This window comes from Megascapheus bottae, chromosome 1, assembly GCF_031878675.1.
Source record: "Megascapheus bottae isolate mThoBot1 chromosome 1, mThoBot2.hap1, whole genome shotgun sequence".
NCBI classification, from domain to species: Eukaryota; Metazoa; Chordata; class Mammalia; order Rodentia; family Geomyidae; genus Megascapheus; species Megascapheus bottae.
The window spans coordinates 98,517,809-98,532,674 of NC_143509.1; the positions used below are offsets into that span (position 1 = coordinate 98,517,809).

Sequence of the window (14,866 nt, forward strand, 5' to 3'; positions counted from 1 at the left end):
GGAATGGTGTAACCCAAGCACTGAAGACCTACAACTGCCAATCCATTTTATTCTTGATGGCCACAGCAGACTCTTCTCTCCCCCATGTCCCAAGCATGGCTTTACCACTGCATATATGCTTCTGACCACTAGTCCCTACTGAACAATGTTTGGGGGCCCTTATTCAATATCAGTGAGCTTTTTTAAGGCATCCCTGAATAAATAAAAACTTGGTGCTCCAGTATAGTTTGTGTGTGTGTTGCTGGCTCCATGGCCCAGCTGCAAATTCCAGCTTCACCTTTGCTTTGTTTTCCAGTTTGTTTGATTTTGTAATGGTTTAGTTTTTAAAGAATAGAGGCACAAACTATCCTGTTCCCTTTTTTCATGCTCAGATGGAGTAATGAAAAGTACCTATGGTGAAATTGGTTTTTCCTCCTTATGACACATTTGATTTGTACTATTTTACTGCCTTAATGCCTTCTTGTAGAAATCGATGATTATAGAAAAATGGTAGGTCAGCCTATTAGTCACACTGTACCACAGTAATCTTTTTGCCTATGATGAATAAATAGCATTACACACTTAACAATAAAAAAAAGAACTGTGTGAGGGAGTGGCTCTATAGCTCAAGTGGTAGAGTGACATTGTTGAGCTGAAGAACTCAGGGACAGTGCCCAGACCCCAAGTTTAAGCCCCATGACTGACAAAAAAAAATCCTGTGTGAACCATGTCTTACCCAACTTGAGTGGGCATAAGTGTGAGTGTGGCAGTACTTGCCACCTCTTCTCAAGAGGCTGAAATAGAAGGAGCACTTGATCCTGGAAGTGTAAAGCCAGCCTGAAAAACATTGTTGGGTGTCTGCCTCGGAAAGGATTCCAAGTATAGCTATTGTCATACACTAAATCGATGGCTTCTATCCCTGATGGCGGCTACAAAGTATGATCCTTTAGGGTCTGGAAAGTCACTTGAGCACACGGTCATTTTGCTTTCCTGAATTTCAAGCCATCTGCCATCTGCAAACATCGCCGGACTCCAGGCTTTGTGTTTTAGCTCAGTCTGGTCACAGCTTCCTTGGTTCCATGGATAACTTCTCCATCACCTTGCTTTTCTTCAAGTGTTTCCTCTATTTGTTTTTCAAGCTTGCTTCTCCATATCATTGTTTTCCCTCTTAAGGAACTCATAATATTCAATATGTAGTAGACGATTCTTTCAGGGTCCAATAGTCTTGAAATTTTGGAATCCCTGGCTTTTTTTATATTCTCACTAGTGATATTTTTCTTGCTGAATTTTCTGTTTTTGAGATAGTTTACAGTTTGAGTCTTCTGATAGCTTATTTACTGGTGCTTTAGAGAGAAAGTTGAAGGCTGAAGGATGGTTATAAATGAGAGGTGTGTTGGATTTTTTTTGTACTAATTACTTATTGATGGTTTGCACCCAGAAAGTAAGAGGTTGCAAAACCCATCGATGGGGGAACTACATTGGTCACTTCAGACTTACCCCAGGTGGTATTTTCAATCTGATCAATCCCAGAACAAAGCCAGACTTGACAGGAAGTAGCTGTATTGACAGTTTTGAAGTTGAATAATCTATCCTCTGATCTGCTTGATTGTTTATAAAAATGTCTTCTCTTTTTCCTTTGTGTTCTTTTTACAGGTCCCCAAGCTTGTTACCTCTTTCTCTTGTTGTACTGTGTATCCCTGGGCTGGCTTCCTCAGAAGCCTGCTAGCTCTGCCTAATTTTGTTTTTTTTTTCCTTTTTTTCATATATTTTTTATTGTAATTAATAGAAGGGTTACATTATATTCGCCAGATAGAAGGTGCATTACTTTACATACATTGGTACCCTTTCTCATGTCTTGGTCCCCATTTCCCTCCCCCATACCCCTACCCCTCAACTTGTTTTCCCCCCTTCCCTATCTAATTTCAAATAACCAAATATAAATATATCCAATATATCAGATAACAAAGTGAGATACTGTAACAATATGAAATAACCAAGGGACAGCAAAAGAGATGAGAGATAACATAGTACATTAAGGACAACAATCACTCATATGCTCTGCCTAATTTTCTAACTGTTTTCATGTCTTTGGGCTGCCAGCAGTGACACCACAGTCTGGATAAAGGAAACAACAGAAATGTATTTTTTCATAGTTCTAGGATCTACGATCAAGGGGATGTGAGATAGGTTTACTTCTGAAGTCTCTTTCCTTGGCTTACTGATGGGCCACTTTCCCACTGGGTTCTTATGTGACTGTCCTCTGTTGCACATTCCTGCTTTCTTTCTGTGTCCTCATTTTCTTTTCCTGCAAAGATACCTGATTGGATTTGGACCCAACAAATAAACTTATTTTACCTTTACCACCTCTGTAAAGGTTTTCTTTCTAAATACAGTCATATTCTAAGCTACTGAGGGGTGGGAGTAGGGTTTTTAACACATGAACATTAAAGAAGCGTAACAATTCACAATCCATATCAAGAAGAATTTAACTCGGTAAAGGACTGGTTGAATGTTGGAATTAAGTTATCCCGTTTCAGTCCCTTTGCCCCATTTTCCAGGAAAGTATGCCTGTACTCAAGGCCTATGCTCTCCCCTAACCATGAGCCACTAGCAACTAGCTTTTCTGATTTTTTTTTCTTAAGCTAAATTAAATGAATGATCAGTTTGCTATTTTGTTTTTTAGCCAGCCATAAGGGTTTTTTTTTTTTGCCATTACTGTTTGTTTCTGTGACTCCATTGGTGGTGTGAATAAATCATCTCCTCCAACCTCAAAACCTTTCGGCTGCATGGTGTAGAAATAAGTTCTTTGCTTGAAGTCAGATCCAGCCTCTAATCTCCATAGCAGTGCCTCTGGAATTTTCACAGCAGACCTATCTGTTTGTCCACGGAGATTAGAATTCTATTACCGTATGCTGCTTTTCCCCTCCTTGGAAATTGAATTCTTTTTATTTCTCAACACATTTTTTCATTTCATCCTATTTATTTCTGTGCTTTGCTCTGACAAATTTTGAACTTTTCCAAAAGCACAGAGAAATGCACTGTTTCCGTTATGTTAGTTATATGTAGTTGTTCTTTTAGTTGTTAATGGTGAAAAGTTGATGATGAAAGAAATTAAACCTTTTCCCATTGGCTATTTTAATCTTTTGTATTCATGTTTGTTATTTTTTGTTCAGTCTCCTCATTGAAATTTTCCTCCCTGAAATAGAAATTTTAAATAGCTAGCTAATGTATATGTATCCACAACAGAGTTGTAGCCAGGCACACAAATGAACAGATTCTTTATTCAAATGTTGAAAGCCTGTAAGGAAGAGTGTATGTATAGATCTGAGAGGAAGATGTAGAATTGGGTCCCAGGATGGATATCATTAAGATGGCAGCTTTCAGTGAATTTAGGGCTTCATTGAATTTAGTAGTTCACCAGTGCTATCTACTGTACCCAGATGATCCTCTCATTTGCTTGACCACAAGTACACACTGAAGTGCAGTCTGGCTGTTCTGAGTCACTTGCTATTATGACCCATGCTTTGCATGCTCTGGTTCTTTTCTGGCTCATGAGCATGGTTTTCACTGCCAAGGATGCTCTTCTTCTTCTACTCACTGTGAAGCTTACCCGAACCTGAGCTACCCTGGATGCTCTCCAAGGTCTCCCAAGGACCTTAGCTGTTCCTTTTGAGGGTGTGTAATCCTGCTTTGCACCAGACTGTAGATAAGTTTGTGACTCCCTTCTGGCTGAAGGTCTTTTCTGCATTGGGCATCTCTTTTGCAACTGATAAGGCCTAGGGATCTTATGTTAGAATCTCATTTACAAATGGCTAGGTAAAACACATTGGGTTGGGATTCAGAGCCTGGGGGCAAAAAGTAAATTCCACTCATTTCCAGTGGATGCTACAGTGAATCCAGTACGGACTAGATGGAGCGGCAGGCTGATAAAGACAAAAGAATTTCAGGTCTTGCTGACCCAATGGTGAGTTAGTGTTTTGCTTCTTCTAGAATCACGTGATCTGGATTCTGTGCCACTTGAAATCTAGTCATGGACACAGGAGCAAGCCTGGAGAGAAACTCTCTAGACTGGCTTAAAATAGAAGGGATGTCTTCCAGTACCTGGAAGGAATAGATAAATCCAGTTTTTCTCCCCCCCCCTTCATTCATTCTCCATGTGGGTCCCTAAGTGTCCTATGACCATGAGGGCATAAGAGCTCTGGGAACCCAGAACTCTGAGAGACTGGAATTTGCCCCGTGATCACAGGAGCTGCAATCACAATGGGTGGGGGAATCCTCCATCTCTGTCTGTCTATCTGTCTGCCTTTTTCTGCCACTTATTCCAGGAGACTGATACAGTTGTGGGAAGTACACAGTAGAATATATTAATTAAAGCTCATGACTTCCAATGAAAGGACTGCAAAGTTGACTTTTTTAGAACTAAAAAATACAACAGAGAGAGAGAGAGAGAGAGAAAGAGAGAGAGAGAGAGAGAGAGAGAGAGAGAGAGAGAGAGAGAGAGAGAGAGAGAGAGAGAGAGAGAGGAGAGAGAGAGAGAGAGGAGCTGGACAAAGTAACCTTATAAAAGTTGCTTAGTGGATTTATCCCTGTGGTGTGCAAAAATGCTAAATGACATTCTAACATTTTTGAAAAGTGAACTACAAACAAACCATTGCTCAGGTCTCCAACTGACCACTGGCCACTATTCACATGCGCAGAGGGACAAAAAGGAAGACTTGGAAACTGACAGCTGATAGAGGATTGGTTGAAACTTGTAACTAAAACCTGGTTTAAGAAATCCTTTGTAGAAGCTAAGAAAATTTAGTTTTCTCATCTTCAAACTGCCAGTGATACAATAAAAATTACTTAGTGCATAGGAAGAATTTCAATTTACATGGAGAAAAATAAATCAACATCTCTTAAATGCTTAAATGACACAGAATTTAAAATGTCTATCATAAAAACATAAAGACAAACATTCTTAAAATGAGTAAAAGGGCAACAATCATAGAAAAGGAATAGAAGGTATAAAGAAGATCCAAAAAGAAAATTTTAGAACTGAAAACTGAATACAACCCAGATAAAAATGAATAGAGATGCTGCACTTCAGTACTGGCTCACAGGTATTATAAAATCTAAGGCTTTCGTTTTGACAGATACTACCAAAAGATAATAGATACTAAAATGTTGATGGGTGAAGTGGTGGGAGTAGCTGCATTTTCACGTGCTAAGACCAAGATCACAGCAGGGGACTTCAGTACCACAGGTATCCAAAAATGTAAAGAAAGCCCAAGTGAACATCCCCACAAAGAAAGTTAACGTAGCAAGTTTTGCTTTACGAGTGTTTGAAGATTACCAGAAAGGAATTGACAGTTACGAACCAACCAGGTTAGCCGGAAGAGGAGGGGAATAGTTGGCTAAAATTGAAGAGGCATTTAGTCAAAGCAGTAGAACTAGTGGTGGAACTGGCTTTGCTGCAGATTTCCCACGTGACTCTAGATGAAGCCGTCAAAATAACCAACAGGTGTGGGAATAGCATTGAGCATTCCATCTTTCCACAGACTGTACTCCTGCTTCTGTCATCACAGAGCTGGATGAACGAGAGCGAGAAGAGTTCTGTAGGTTAAAGAAGCGTTCTGTAGGTTAAAGAGAATACAGGCAAAGAAAAAAGATTCCCAAAGAAAATTCTGAGGAGGACTTGAAGCAACAGAAGGCAGCTGGAGGAGTGATGGAGCCTGACATCTCAGGCTGAAGAGAAGGATAAGATCTCTTTGAACACTCTTTCCTGTTCTGCTTCGTTTGGAAACACCAACACTGGCTCTGCTTTCCTGTAGCGTTGGGGTGTGTGTCTATTTGGTTGTTGGACTAAAAAATTCACTAGGTATAAAATTTACCTGGATGCCTTATGGAATTACTTTCACAGGATCATAATTCAATAATCATAAACCACAGCTGAATGAGATTTGTAGAACCTGCCTAGTAATTGATAGGATTTATTCTACAGAAGTGTCACACAGTTCTGTTTATAGCTGTTGTATGTGATCTGTTTTAACAGATCACTTTAACAAATAGCTTTAGAAAATAGTAGTAATCTTAGGATAACTACTCTACCCATTTGCTAATAGACATTGGCACTGTCATTTGAGACTGCTTTAGCCACCCTTGCGTTATCATGGTATTTCTGCCTCAAGCTTTTTGAAAACCTTCACTTATTTATTTTTCTTGCGCAATAGGGCTCTTGTCTGTTACAGAGCAGTTCTGCCCACTTAAATGTAATTGTATTATAAAAAGTAAAATTATTTTGAAGGAAATCTTTTTAAAAAAATACTAACTTACTGCTAAGAATAGTAATGTCCTTATGCTCATAGCAGTGACTTATATTGATGTCCAGAACACTTTTTCTGCAGATATATTAGGGTTACTTATTATTATCTGCCCTCCATATCAGTGTTGCACTATAAGATTTGTGTTGTGATAATTACCACAGTTTGGGGGTACATTTTATTAAATGACTGGCATAAAAAAGAAAGAAAAAGGTATGTAAAGCAGTCAGAGGCAAACATGTTACTTTATAGGGTTTTGTGACCCCCAATTACTAAAGATTTTTCCATAAGGAAATGGAGCATTTTCAAAGTGCATCAAAAAATAATTATCAACCCACAATTCTATAGACAATAAAAATAATCTTCAACAACTTTCTCAGATGAGTGATTATGAAGAGGCTTCATTGTCACAGAACTATTGCTATTGTTCTTCAGGCAGTTGGAAAATGAAAGAAAGCCAGAAAGTCATAAAGATACAAAGAACAACAGAAAAAGGAAATACAATATGTTATTCCCTCTCTCTCTCTCTCTCTCTCTCTCTCTCTCTCTCTCTCTCTCTCTCTCTCTCTCTCTCTCTCTCTCTCTTTCTGCCTCTGCCTCTTTCTCTCTCCCATAATGCTAGGGATAGAACAGGGTTTTGTACACACTAGGCTTGGTGATTGAAAGCAAAACTTATACCATTGTTGAAAGGCATATTAAATGTATGTTGGTATAATTAGTAATACAAATACCACGTGAAGGAGGAAAGATAAAGGAACCTATGTATTGATAACATCAGTTGAAGTGGTAAAATAATGATTCTGTGTAGACTATACAAAGCTAAATATGTATATTTTAATTCCTAGAATAAACATCATAAAATTAGACAAAGCTTTAGCAAAAATAAGTTAAAATAGACAAAGAAATAAAAAATTGTTCAAATAACCTAAATGAAAAAAGGAAATAAAGAGAACAGAAAATAGTAAGATGGTAGACATAAATTAAAACATAAGTACATGAACTGTAAATGAATACATTACAATGGTTAGAACATTTCATTTGTTCCCCTCAATTCTAGGGTTTGATCCTAGGCCCCTTCACTTGCTAGCCAAGTGTTCTACCATTTGAGTATACCTACCCCTTTTGCTTTAGTTATTTTTCAGGGTTTTATGCTTTTGCTTAGGGTTGGTCTTGAACCACAATTACCCTACCTCTGCCTCCTAAAATGCTAATATTACAGTATGAATCACCATGTCTAATCCTAGAACATATTTAAAAAAAAACTTTTACTGTTATTATTAAGGTGATTAACAGAGAGGTTCCCATTTCATAAGTCAACTAATAAGTACATTTGGGGGAGGGGCAATATCATCCTTTCCCTCCATCTCTCCCATTTTTTACTCCCAGCCCCATCTACGAGTTGCACAGTTCATTGCCAGCATAATGTCTACTGAGTACCACTGCTGCATTCATTCACCCTTTGTCTCTCTATTTCTGTGCTCCCATTACCCGCCCCCGAAGACACATAAACAAACAAGACAAAAATATAACAAACAAACAAAAACACCAACAAGCAAAAATAGACACTTGTCAATAATAGCAGGAAAAATAACACTAAGAAAAGTTTGTTTCCATTTCCTAGAATTCATTTTGATAAGTATTAGTTTATATGATCAGATGCACATAGCCATTGTACCTTAGTCTCACTGGGTGTGAATACCTAGAGTCCTGTGTAATTTATCATGTCCTGCTATATTGTAGATTTAGCTTCTGCATATGAGCGAAAACATGCATGCCTTGTCTCTCTGAGCTTGGCTTACCCCACTTAACGTGATACATTCTAGGTCCATCCATTTCCCTGCAAATGACATAACATTATTCTTTCTAGTGGCTATGTTAAATGCTGTTGTGTATAGGTACCCCATTTGACTTTTTTAATCCACTAATCTGGGCTGTTTCCAGACCTTGGCTTTGAAAATAGAGGAACCATGAACATGGCTGTGCAGGTGTCTTTATGGTGTTTTGGCTTGTGATGTTCTGGATAGATGCCCAAGAGTGGTATGACTGGGTCATCTATATTTACTTTTTTAAGGAATCTCCAGACCACTGTCCAGAATGGCTGTATTATTTTACATTTCTACCAACAGTACAATAGAATTCCTTTTCCCTACATCCCTGCCAGCATTTGTTGTTGCCTAGAATAGATTTTTTTTTTGAGGATTGTTACTGACTTTTTATTTTTTATTTTTTCATATATTTTTATTGTAATTAATAGAAGGGTTACATTATATTCACCAGATAGAAGGTGCATTACTTCACATACATTGATACCCTTTCTCGTGTCTTGGTCCCCATTTCCCTCCCTCCCACCCCTCATCTTGTTTTCCCCCCCTTCCCTATCCAATTTCAAATAACCAAATACGCATATATCCAATATATCAGATAACAAAATGAAATATTGTAACAATATGAGATAACCAAGGGACATAAAAAGAGATGAGAGATACCATAGTACATTAAGGACAACAATCACTCATTATATGGCTTTTGTTTCTATATCCTGGAGTCCTTTCATTTAGCATCATTCTATATGGCTTTATGTATCTAAGTTTTGCTCTATTGCAGATCTCTGCTAGTAGAGCCCAAGGTTTCTACTGATTATGACAAATGAGGGAAACCATTGAGCCTATGTTCCTTTGAGTCTGGCTTACTTCGCTTAATATGATTTTTTTCTAAGTCTTTCCATTTCCTTACAAATGGGGCAATGTTGTTTTTTCTGACAGCAGCATAGAATCCCATTGTGTATAAATACCACATGTTGCTGATCCACTCATCAACTGAGGGACATCTGGGTTGGTTCCATATCTTTGCTATGGTAAATAGTGCTGCAATGAACACCATTGTGCTAGTGGATTTAGTATGCCCTTGTTTCTGGATGGTTGGAATTGCTGGGTCATAGGGGAACTCTATGTTTAGTCTTAGATAACTTAATTACATAGTATCTTACAGACACTATATTGTGTCATTATATATATAAAGTATAATGTCATAGGTAAGCTAGTGGTAGAGATAAACATACATAAATACATATATACCTATCCCAAGCTCATATATAGATGTATATATTTTTATGTTTCTATGTAGATAAATAAGCATATTTCTTACTGTCTATAAATGTATGTATCACTAATTAAATGTATATGTTACTAATTAGAAGAAAACTAAAGTGCCTCAATAATCCTAGATTACCAGATCAAAGAAACATTGTATAAAAATACATAATGCTTTTCAATAAGATGACACAGAAACTTTACATGGGCATGTACCAAACAATACAGCAGGAAAAAACAGTATGCCCAAACTATAGAACTGAATTAAAGAAATGGTCACACGATATTATTAAGAAGCTCATTTTGAAAAAGAAAAAAACCTATCAAACTAGCAATCTAAGCTGCTACCTCAAGAAATTAGAAAAGAAAATAAAAATCAAGTCAAAATAAGCAATGAAAGAGAATAATAATCAACAAGATTGAAAATAATTAACTTCCGAACATTAGAGAAAAATTAATAAAGCCATTGGCTTGGTTCTTTGAGAAGTTCAATGAAATTTACAAACCTCTTATAAGACAGACAAAGAGAAAGACAGAACACAAATTACCAATACCAGAATGAAGATTACTTGTAAATTTGACAAATTAAATAAAATGGAAAGTTCTTTAAACATCACAAATTACCAAAACTTACCCAAATGGACATGTTTTAATTTGAATATCATTTTTTAAGCTTCGGTTTCAGTATAAAAGAAATCTATAGGTCCAGTTCTCACCCACATTACATATAATATGTGTTTAGCAAACATTTTTAAAAGAAATAAAATGAATTCCATATAATATCTTCTAGAGACTAGAAAAGGAGGGATGTCCCAGGATATTTTATAGGCCAGCATTTGAAAACTAAACCAGACAAAGATGGTACCAAAAAAAAAAGTAGTGCCAAGTATTGGTGGCTCACACCTGTTATCCTAACTGCTTAGGCAGCTGAGATCTGAAAATTGTGGTTCAAAGGCAGCCTGGGCAGGAAAGACCATGGAAACCCTTATCTCCAGTTAACTACCAGAAAACTTTGAGTTGTAGCTCAAAGTGGTAGAGTGCTAACCTTGAGCAAAAGGACTCAAGGACAGTACCTAGGCCCTGAGGTCAAGCCCTGTGATTAACAATACATAAAAAAGTTTTAATTAAAAAATTAAAAGTGCAGAATATCTATCAAGAAGAATATTTCACAAATCCTCAAAATATTAGCAAATGTCCAAAAGTAGGTAGCATACCAAGAATTGTTCAGCATCATTAGCCATTAGGGAAATAAAAAGTCCCGATGAGATACAGCCATAATCTATTAAACTGGTAAAAATAACAAATGCTGACAATAACAAGTGCTTGCCATCATACAAAGCAATCAGAACTCTGATACATTGCCAGCAGCAATTCGAACTTGCATAGCTCCTCAGCAAAGCCACTTGGCAGTTTCTTATAAAGCTAAACACACACTTAACACATGACCTAGCAATCCCAAGTGAACTGAAAACTTATGTTTTTACAAAAAAAAAAAGGTCTGTGCATGAATGTTTATAGTGGCTCTGCTCATAATCACCAATAACAGGAAATGACCCAAATGTCCCTCAACGAACAAAAATAAGTCCATTCCTACAATGGAAAACTCTTCGGTTCTAACAACGAATGTTCTATTGACACACAGAGGAACTCGAATGAATCTCAAAGACATGCTGATCCCAAGAAGCTAATCTCAAAAGTAATGCATACTTCATGATGAGATTTATAGGAAGTTATAGACAAGACAAAACCAGTGAAAACAACTATTCAGTAGTCTTCAAGGGTGTGAGTTAGTGAAGACATTGCCACGTTTTTTCTGTGTACATTTATGGACCCCTGAATTCTAATTATTAACCCCTTGAGGGGAGTTTCCATGGACCCCTGATCTCCTATGCACTATTCTTTCCTTTTATGTTTCACACTTACTACAATTGCACTAACTACTCAACTAGTAAGTGAAAAAATAAAGGAACGAACTAGGAAACGATTTAAACATTTAACAGTGCATTGAGAGACTTGAGGAAGATTGAACGCATTTTGTTTAACGCAAACTGTGATCACTGTTGGTGATGATAGTCAAGGAGTTAACTGTTTTTCTGCGTGGACCACTGACTAGGCTTTTGCCTCGTGGCAAGATGCTCAGCAATGGTATTTTCTGAGTATTTCTCCAGCAGAGAATTCAATCAGAGAACTTCTCGAGAAAGTTGTGAGAAAGTTGTACAGACTGAATGAATGGCTACACTCTCCTGACTCTGCCATCTATAAGCAAGTTTTTTTTTATGTCTCTGGGAGGACTTTTTCACATCCCTAAATAAAAGACTGGCAGAGGTAAGTGCCTTAGTTCAAATCAAGTCTAATATACCCCTCATGTTCAGATTATTTTTATTTTATAGATCAATAAGAAAGGCAGAACATTACCAACAAATGGTACTAGATACCTTTAATGGAAGTCTTGAGTGGCATAAGAATCAGCCACCGCAGATTCCTAGCTGGTGCTGATGGTTCATGTCTGTAGTAATCCTAGCTACTCAGGAGGCTGAGATCTGAGGAGCTCAGTTTGAAGCCAGTCCAGGCAGGAAAGTCCATGAGATTCTTAACTCCAATTAATTAGCAAAAAATGAGGACAGCAGAGCTGTGGCTCAAAGTGGTTGAATGTTAGCCTTGAGTAAAAATAGCTCAGAGACAGTGCCCAGGCCCTGAGCTCAAGCCCAGGGCTGGCAACAAAAAAGAAAAAAGAAAGAAAGAAAGAAAAAAGAAAGAGAGAGAAAGAAAATAAATTAATCTTCCTTGTGAAGATTTGACAGAGAGACAGTTCAGCAACAGAAAGTAATGCAACTTGCCCAACTGGTGGGTATCTACTTTTAAAAGGCTTCGGACACACTTGATTGTATTTGTTGCAAAAAAAAAAAAAAAGACAAGACATAACGGTTTCTTTTGAGACAAAACATTCTTATCATATTTATATCCTGCTGCTTGGCTTCTCTGCCTTTCTGATTACAAAATACGCCGTCATTCCAGCGCTGAACCAAAGTGAACTCTTTTGGAGGACATTTCAACCTGACACTTCAACTCACACATGAAATTCACAGCTGTGTGGGACTCGCTGACATGAGGATATGAAGGAATGACCAGCAGAGTGCACTGGCAAAGGCGAAGGCCACAATGTCAAGACTGCTGGCTGGCTGATGGCTTGCTGAAAGGTACAGGGGCTTGAGGCATCTAGATTTTAAGAGATGTTTGAGCCGAGCTTGGTGGTGCATGCCTGTAATCCTGGCTACTCAGGAGGCTGAGATCTGAGGAGCACAGTTCAATGCCAGCCCAGGCACTAAACACTCCATGAGACTCTTATCTCCAATTAACCACTAGAAAACCAGAGTGGTGCTGTGGCTCAAGGGGTAGCGTGCTAGCTTTGAGCTGAAGAGCTCAGGGACAACACCCAGGCCCAGAGTTCAAGCCCCACGATGGATAAAAACAAAACAAAGCAAAATGAAACAAGATGTTCCATGGTGGAAAACCATACGTCTCAGAATCAGTGGATTATGGTGATTCGAGAGCTCTCCACTCAGGGGCATGTTTCTCGAATCTCCTGTTTGCTGGGGAATGTTCTAGAGCTGTAGCTGGTAAACAAGGCAGAGTACTCTGCTGCTCACATGAAGCTCACACCGAGCTGTGGGAACAATGAATACACAGAATACAATAAGCCTGATATTCAAAGGAGGCGATAAAGGAAAGCACTAGGGGAGAAAGCAGAGCATCCTGGTGGGGTAGGTTTAGGGAATATACCCAATTTATGGCGCACCCTCTCATCTGATGATTTGGTTGGAGACTGGGCTCTTGAGGATCACAAGATCTTGCAAGGTGATCCACTGTTCCAGGGTTTGCAAAGGAGTTTCTTGAGAGGTGGGAATTTCAATCTTAAAGCAGGCACCTTCAGCTCACCCTATGCGAATTCTTAGTTTCCTTGGAGTTTGATATCTTAGGATTATTATTCCCATGTCTAACAGTGACTTTTATGATTTTCATTCACTCTCATCTCTTTCTGTTTTCAAAAGAAGAGATTCATTCAATTGATAGGACTAAAATCCTTATAGCTCCTAAATGCATTACAGCATTATGTGCCTACTTGAATGCCTTTGCAGGCGACACGGGTAGAAGGTAGAGGCAAGCAATGAACAGACTCTAAATAGCTAGAAGAAGAAATTCAGGTGGTGGACAAGAGCAGCCACTGAGACTCCAGCTGAGAAAAGGTAGGAGGTAGATGAGGCAGAGATGAGAAAGACAGGAGGAAGTGCTTTGTTTCTGTTTTTTTATTCTACTTTGGGTAAGAAATAGCAACCAAAGGCTCTGATGAAAGGTAATTTTCTTTGTCTTTGAAATGAATTAAAAGCAAAACTAAGTGTATCCTTTCATGTCAGAAGTCATTTTGGTAAAACTGTGTGCTTTTCTGTTTCTATAACTGAAAGACAAGCTGTACTGTGGCTTACAAATGCTTCCTTAGTTGTTGAAAATAGAATCCCCCCCCCTCTCTTTAAAACAACAAAGTGTTGGAACAAGCATCATGGGAGGTTATTTTCCAGTCTCTTTATAAAGGTAGGATCAGGTAGACTGTGGGATTTCCATGCAAACCATAAAGATCCTTGACTTACATTTTTTTCAAATTTGTGATGGTGTAAAAGTGGTACTCAAGCTGGGTGCCAGTAGCTCATGCCTATAATCCTAGCCACTCAGGAAGCTGATATCTGAGGATGGTGGTTCAAAGACAGCTCAGGCAGGAAAGTCTGTGAGACTCTTTTTTGTCCGTTATGGGTCTTGAACTCTGGGCCTGGACACTGTCCCTGAGCTCTTCAGCTCAAGGCTAGCACTCTTACATTTGGAGCCACAGTGCCACTTCTGGTTTCCTGGAGGGTAACTGCCTACAAGAGACTCGTGGACTTTTGTGTCCTAGCTGGCTTTGGCCAATGATCCTCAGATCTCAGCTTCCTGAGTAGCTAGGATTACAGGTGTGAGCCACCAGCTCCCAGCATATGAAACATTTATCACGAATTAATCATGGAACAAGCCAATAGTGGAGCTTTGGCTCAAGTGGTAGAGCACTAGCCTTGAGCAAAAAACAGCTCAGGGATGGAACAGGCCCTGAGTTTGAGCCTCAGGACCAGCAAAAAAAAAAAAAAAAGAAAAGAAAAAGGATACTCATTACTCTGAAGTTTAGCTTTTGATCGTCTCTCAAGCTAATGGTATTTGGTGTGATACTCTCAAAAACACTGGGCAGTGGCAGCAAGCCACAGCTCACAGACAGAAACCAATGGCTCAGTCACTGTCTTCTTCAGCCAATAACGAATTTTAGTTCAGCGCTTCCAGGGCTCCTCAGGCCCTGTTTCATTGTTCTCTGTGCACATGATGATGAGTCTACAGCCATTCTGTTGTTTATTTTTGGTACAGTGGTAAATAAATTGCATGAGTTAGGGCTGGGAGTTTGGCCTAGTGGTAGAATGCTTGCCT

The 14,866-nt window shown here is 38.6% G+C and overlaps 1 pseudogene; it reads left to right on the forward strand.

Moving 5' to 3' along the window:
* Nucleotides 1–3,889: 3,889 nt before the first annotated feature.
* LOC150069673 (V-type proton ATPase subunit D pseudogene) lies at nucleotides 3,890–5,710 on the forward strand (annotated as a pseudogene).
* The last annotated feature ends 9,156 nt before the right edge of the window (nucleotides 5,711–14,866 follow it).